This window comes from Monodelphis domestica, chromosome 6 (assembly GCF_027887165.1).
Source record: "Monodelphis domestica isolate mMonDom1 chromosome 6, mMonDom1.pri, whole genome shotgun sequence".
Taxonomy (NCBI): domain Eukaryota; kingdom Metazoa; phylum Chordata; class Mammalia; order Didelphimorphia; family Didelphidae; genus Monodelphis; species Monodelphis domestica.
In genome coordinates this window covers 134,601,617-134,609,638 of record NC_077232.1, presented here as the reverse complement: position 1 = coordinate 134,609,638, position 8,022 = coordinate 134,601,617, and positions in this window count along the sequence as shown.

Here is an 8,022-nt window from a genome sequence, read left to right as displayed (position 1 = left end):
AGTATATTTCATATTCCTTCATTTTCTTCTTCTTCTTCTTTTGGTTTGAGATCTCTTCCACAAAATGATTAATATGAGAAAATACTTTACATTTTCTCACATGTAAAATCAGATTATTTCCTCTCTTAGGGATGGGAGAGGTAGAGAGTGGGAAGGAGGGAGGGAATTTGCAACTCACAATTTTAAAATGATAACTTCCAAAATTGTTATAGTGTTAAAGTATTCCATGCTTTTCAGTTACCCTACTTTTTTCCCACTTTCCCACAATGATCAAGAAATCATTAACAGGAGACTGGTAGCAAGATTAATTGATTGTTTTCTGCCTGTCACTGTGAAGCCACCAAGTGTTGCAAAATGCTTTTGCCCCTATAATATATGCTGACTACTTGACTCTCCACTAGATTATCAAGAAACTAGGAATCATAGTCTCATAGAACTTTAGGTCCTGAAAGGACTTTAGAACACATATATTCAAACACTAATTTTTGAAGTTAAGAAAATTGAGGGTCAGGTCAAGGGTTAAATGAATTGTTATAAATTATACCTCACCTGTAGAACTGAGTTATTTTACCATTTTTATATGATACTGATCTACAAAACAATGATCTTTTTTGTATCATTAAAAGCAGTATTTTTATACTTACTTTCATTGGGAAAGCAATGTGGCTTTTATTCTTTTTAAGAGGATTGTAGAATCCTTTTAATTAGAATCCTATATTCTGTATAATGTAATTATCCATATTAAGTTGTGATATTTAATGTGAAAATAAAATCTCATTTGGTTCTATTGGCTTTCCTGAAATGAACAGTATGCTTCCTGTTGCCAAGGAAACAGATCTTTGCAAAGATGCAATATAACTTTGATGTCACTGTAAACCACTAAAATGGAAATCTTTAACGTGTGTCAACCTCTTGAGAGTAAGTGGTTTGCTCTAATCAAAATGAATTTAAAATTATTCTGAGCATGTACAAATGCAGTATTTTAGCAACAAGATTTGATGCTGTTAAGCACATGCTTGTTATTCTTATGATTTTAAATACAAATAAAATATTTTAGTAATAGGATTAAATTATGTTATATAAATGTACTTTCTGAATTTAGATGACCATAGATTAATTTTTAGAAATCAATTAATAACAAGCCATTAGCAAACAAATCCAATTAAAAGTGTGGTTTTAAAATGAAGTTAATTTTTTCAGATTAAAATATAGCTTATCTCCTTAGTCAATACTACAGCTCATTCCAAAATAAGCCATTGAACATAAAGGTTTTAATGGATAAAGAGTACCAAACTATGGAAAATCAGATAAGTAGCAATTTGAAATGCAAAAATAAAAGGTTATAAGATTTAAAAGCTACAGGTCAAATACAAGCAGAATGCAGCAAGTATATTTCAATAACCCTCAGGAACTATTCAGCCTTTTCCTCTTTTCCTCTCTCTCTCTCTCTCTCTCTCTCTCTCTCTCTCTCTCTCTCTCTCTCTCTCTCTCTCTCTCTCTCTCTCTCTCTCTCTCTCTCCCTTTCTCCTCCACTTCCCCCCTTTTTTTCATATGCCTTCCTTTTTGCTTTACTAATCTTCTTGATTCACTTTTTATTTCCTTTTATGCTCCTTCCTTCCTTAAAAAATAACTCAATGTCCATATGTTTTGATACAGGCATATAAATCCCAAGCATATTTCTGAAGTATATGTGTGTATATTTTATGTATACATATATGTACATATATACACATATATAGACATGTGCATGTACATGTATACATAGTGTGAATGCATATATGTTTGTATATGCATACATGTATGCATTTGTATAGACATATATTTAATTTTATATATAACATATGGCCACATATATACATCAAATTCTGATATGTGTTTAGATTGTGTGTGTTTTTGTCTTATGATCGTTTTTATAGTAGTAAAGAATCAGACACAAAGCTGATGTCCAGTGATTAGGTAAATAAGTAAACACATTCATTGTCACATATGAAACTAATGGAATATTACTTTGCTATAATATAATGACAATGAAAGACAGGACCATGATGGCAGAAAAGAAGTTAAATGTATAGCATAGCTCTATACCTTCATTTAAAAAAATTCGCTCTTAGAGAAGAAGTAAATTAAGACCATGGTCTTCCAAAGTAATAAAAAAGGAAATGTTTGACTAGGAAATAAAAAAAGCTCCCGTTGTAAGAAATGTCCTAGAAGACCAAAGTGATAATGAAAGTGAAGAATATGTTGCGAAAAGTCCTAGACCTTATCTGGAGGAAATCACTTGAGGGATTAAAATAAAACATAAAAGTGTTTGATACTTAAGGTAAAATGATGATGACTAAAACCTTTTACAACAGTGACATTGATGAAGATGATGATTATGATGATTTTTAAAACCCCTCAGTGTTAAAAAGAAATAAAAAGTTCAGTGTAAGTTACCCAGGGCTACAATTAAGATTGATCATAGGAGATACTGTGATGTAACAGGTGAAGGTAAGGATTTGACATCTTAAAAGGAGGAAAAGAAAAGTCTAGTCTAAAGATCCTTATGACAAAGTAAAATGTCATAAAAGGGGGTATAGCAAATATAATTATCAGCAGGCAACAGGAAAAATAGTTAATTAAAAGAGATAAAAATGAATAGGATCTTCAATATTTAATATATCCACTGAATGCACTGGTTTCTAAATACTAAAATGAAAATCTAAATGCATTGTTGGGAGGAAAATATAGTAAATGTGGTATCTCAATATATGTCTATAAATCCAAATAAATGTAGCAAAAACAACAAAAAAGAAAGAAATATGATATAAACCTCAACATTTTTTAGAAAAATAGATGTTGATAGACCTTTAGTGGTTAATTGGAATTTTAGAGAAGTATACATATATCTCAGCTGTGTGTACCAAGTTTATAAGAGCTCAACATCATAGGATCCAAGACAAAATACAATAATATTACATGCAAGCTTTATGGGTAAAAATGCAATAAAATTATACTAAATAGAAGACTGTTAGAAAAAAAGATGAAGTTTCCACTGGAAACTAAATAACTTAAGTCTAAATATTAATGATTAAAAGAATAAATAATAGAAATGATAGTTTCATTAAAGATAATTAACAAAAAGATAGAACATACAAAAATTTGGAGGATATAACAAAAAAATTCTGAGGATGAATTTTATCTCCAAACACTGATAACTTAAAAGTAATAAAGAAATATTTACAAAAATATAAACTATACAAAGTAACAAAATGACAGAAAATAAGAAGTGAAATAATAATAAATAAATAAAAATAATAAATAATTTCAAAAGAAATAATTGAACTATCTATGATTATTGTCCTTTATACTGAGAGAAGATCAAAATACCATCACAATGATAATGGTTAATATGTAGTGTGTCTGACTGTGACTTATCAGACCAATGTGAGCTTGGAATGAGTGACCACAGGGAAGGAACAAATCGCTCATATGAACATTTGGAATGGGGATGCCTCTAAATTTGTGCATTTCATGTTTCTTTTGAGCTACTACAATCCTGCTTTGCTTATAGAGCACAATGCCTTCATTAGTTCTGGCACACCATACAGAAAAGTTCTGTGCCCATGTCTACAAAATCTCAAAATAGTTGTTGTATCACTTTTTCTGGCCTCCTGTGTGATTTCTCTATGAAATAGTTTTTTTTTAAGTTAACATATGTTTGGCATTCCAGCCCTTGAGAGCTGTATTTACTCTATAGTATTTTCTGAATACTTGGTAGTTCAGCTTAAGAGCATCTCAGTGCCCAGTTTTACAAAGTGATCTCTAAAATATTCTCAAGGTGGTTCAAATGAAAGTGATTAAATTTCCTGGAAGGATATTTGTGTATACTGTCCATGTTTCAAATGCATACAATAATGAGATCAGCATTTCTCTATAGAACTTCAGTTTGGAATTAAAATTAATATCTCTTCTCCCCAAAACTTTCCTTCAAAGCATCACAAACCCTACATGACTCAACCTCATCATCAATGTGGACATTCTTGTGAAATACCAAGTAGGAAATAAAATTAATTAATTAATTTTACTGTTATATGAACTTCTGACAAAAGTAGAAAAATGCTTCCTATACATTTTTTAAAGATATGAACTGATGCATAGACCAAAGAGTGTTAAAACTGAAAAATAACACTAATGACTAATACCACTAATCAAGTTAAGAGAAAGAAATATAATTGAAATATTAGCAAAGAGATTAAAATAATATCTTAAATATGTTCTATGACTAGTTTTATATAAGGAATATAAAGTTAGATTGATATTTGGAAAACTACAAACACAATTAACCACATAGAAAATTAAAAAATGCCAAAATTCATTATGTTAATGTTGCAGGAAAAGCTTTTTACAATATAAAACAATTTAAAAAGCACTAGAAAATATGCTATTAAATGTACCTTTCATATAAACTAGAATCCCAACCAATAAAATCATGGGTGTAACAAGATGTCTAATGTTACTATTCCTAGTTTAGTTAATAGTAGAAATGTTGAGTACAGCAATAAGACAAAAAAGATAATATGTATAGCTAAAGGAGAAATAAAATTATTTAACTTTGACCAATGATATGATCATACGAGGTAGCTAGGTAACACAATAAATAGACTGCAGGGCCTGGAGTTAGGAAAACTCATCTTAGTTCACATATGACCTCAGATACTTACTGGTCCTATTACGGGGTCAGATAATTTAACCCTCTTTGTCTCAGTTTCCTTCTCTGTAAAATTAGCTGGAGAAGAAAATGGAGAACAGCTCCATATCATTGCCAAGAAAACCCCACATGGGATTGGACATAATTGAAAAATGACTAAAAACAAATGATTATATATTGAAAAGATCATGGTAAACTCAATTAAAAGTAAGTGAAAATTTACTACAGATAATTTATATGATATAAAATAAATCCACACAAACTATAAACTTTTCTAAAGTAAAAATAAAATCTAGAAGGTAGAGATAGAAAGAGAAATGTATTTTAAAATAATTTAAAAAAACATAAAACCCTTGTCAGCCTACTTTCCAACACACACACAAGAACTATAACTACAAACCACTACTTATAGATAAAGGAAGAGAGTTATATATATTGAAAAATATTAGTTATTCATGGCTACTATAATAAAAATGACAAAAGTTACTTAACTAATTTATTTATTCTATACCATAACAACAAAACTTCCAAAGACTTTAACTAGAAAATTAATAATGAAGTTCATATGGAAAAGGGGGAAAAGATCATGAACATTGATGGAAATAATAAAAAGATCTTAGAATATAGGAATTTGACTTTCCCAAGTCTCATCATACTACAAACATATAATTCTTAAAATACTTTGGTATGATAAAAAAAATCAGAGATTGATCCATGAAGCAAATTAGTTAAATAACATGGAGAATTTACACACACACACACACACACACATATGTATATATCTATATCTATATATCTATATATATATATATATAAATGATATCCTACTATCCCTTTAACATAAAGAATCTAGGTATAGGAATAAGGAATGCTAATTGGAAAAAATCTTCTGGGAAGATTGATACTACTATAGATAAATTTAGATTTACATCAACACCTCTCTCACTTTTACAATGATAAGCTAGATATACTAGATCACATAAAAAGTAAATTAGAGAAATATGGAAAACTTCTTAGATCTATGAATAGGAGAAAAGTTTGTGAAAAATGAGATAGATAATCTTTTAGAACATAAAATGAATAATTTGAAAAAATATAATTTCAAAAATGGGAACCTGTCCCCAGATACAATATAAATAAGATTAAAAGGAACACACACACACACACAAACATCAATTATAGCTTACATGTATACAGTATTTACTATGTGCAAGGCATTGTGCTAAACATTATTATCTCGTTAATCCTCACAATAGCCCTTTAGAGGTAGACAATATTATTATCCTTTTTTACAGATGAGGAAACTGAGGCAAACAGCAGTTAAGTGACTTGCCTAGGGTCATAGATCTTGTAGAAAATGTCAGAAACCACTTATAAACTTACATCTTACTGATTTCAGGCTAGATGTTTTATCTGTTGTATCACCTAGTTGTTTCAATTAAGAATAAAGAGAGTTAGAGACATTTTGTTTAGGATATTATATTTATGTGCGCACACACACACACACACACACACACACACACACATATATATATATACATACATACATATATATTAGATATACATCTATTAGCAAATGTCTATATCTATATGTGGGGAGAGAGGAAACAAGAATAGAGAATGAGGGATAAAAACAGAATGAGAAAGAGAGAGAGAAAAAAATATTGTTCTAAATTCTCTCCTTCATATATAAAACAGAAAATAGACTAGATCAGTGCTATTGATTTCAAATAGAAACGTAGCCCTGAAGGTCAGCATGGATATTGCCTCAGAAAACCACAAATTGACATTATTTTTGTTTTACTATATTTTTATTTGTTTTGTTCAACAGTTCCCAACTGCATGTAAGCAGATTCTAGTTGTACTCAGGAATTGTGCTGGATGCTTTGGGGCCATCAGATCATGAGATTGATACCTCCCAATTAGATGATCTCTCTCGTAATAAAGGGACTGGCCAAGAAAAGTTCAGTCTCTCAAGCATCCCCACTATTCTTTGCTGGACTGCCACAATCTATTCCAAGGTTTGGTGATGCTATTTATTAAGAAGACAGAGTGCCTAATCTCTGTTTTAGAACTTGTGCTAATATTTTCTAGCTGTTATAGTATAGGAAAACCCACTTTTTTAAAAAAAACTGACTGCTGAGCTGTAAATGAGTGTGCATATATGATGCTCAGATAACATCTTTTTTCTTCCCTCATAGCTTTTGAATTAGGAGAAGAAAGGTGGAGAGACTGTGAGAGGATATATATATATATATATATATATATATATATATATATATATATATATATCTAGTAGTGACAGGCAGTGATATGGGTGCCTTAATTTCCAACCCAGTTCACCATGTAATTGTGAAAGGTAGAAAGATGGGTGAAATATATATTGATTATATGTCTACACTGACTGTGCCAGGTACTGATCCTCAAAATAACTTTGAGAGGTAAGTGCTATTATTATGCCCATTTTATAGTTTAAGAAACAAAGGAAGGCAGAGTTTATGTAACTTACCCTAGAGTTACAAAGTTAGTTAGTATGTAAGAAAGATTTGAACTAATTTTCCTTATTCCAGGCACAGAATTCTATCCACTCTGACACCTCACTGCCTATAGGTACCACCTGGATAATAGTGCTGTCTCTGTTTCTATGTTATCTGCATTCTTTCCTAATTTTAGGTTGAATAGGCATCAGTCTGAAGAAATCAGATTAAAACCATTTGAACTTGAAATATCAGGAGAATTGGAATTCTATCCATTGGAATCCACAGTAGAGTCTTCCAGTAGCCATAGCTACTGGATAACAGATCCTGGTAACAGACTTGTCCTGAGGAGTAATCTGTTTGTCTTGACCATTCAGAAATTAATCCAGTAGCCATGATTCATTTTATTAAGAGAACTTTTCTTCTATCATCTGAACCACACAAAGACTCAGGGGAAGGAATAGTTGGGAGTTACCATTTTATATTTAAGTTTCCTTTCCTAAGGAACCAAGATTTTAGGGAAGAGTGGATGTTTGATTTGGACTTCTTATCTACTTCTGTCCTTACTATATCTTCTCAGTAAATATCCCTTTGTAAAATATCAAAATAATATCGGAGAGATATTTTACCATTTTGAAAAAATAAATGGCAAACTACTCCAGTATCTTTGCTTAGAAAACACCAAATGGATGCACAAAGAGAGAAAGGACTAATAAATTACAGAACAAAAAAAAATTCTGGCAATTGATATAGTTGACAATAATTTGTAACCCTAAAATTAATAATAGAAAGTGACCCCAGATCACTCAGGACTATCCTTAGGGCTCTGAGGAAGGTGCCAGTAGCTCAACTGGG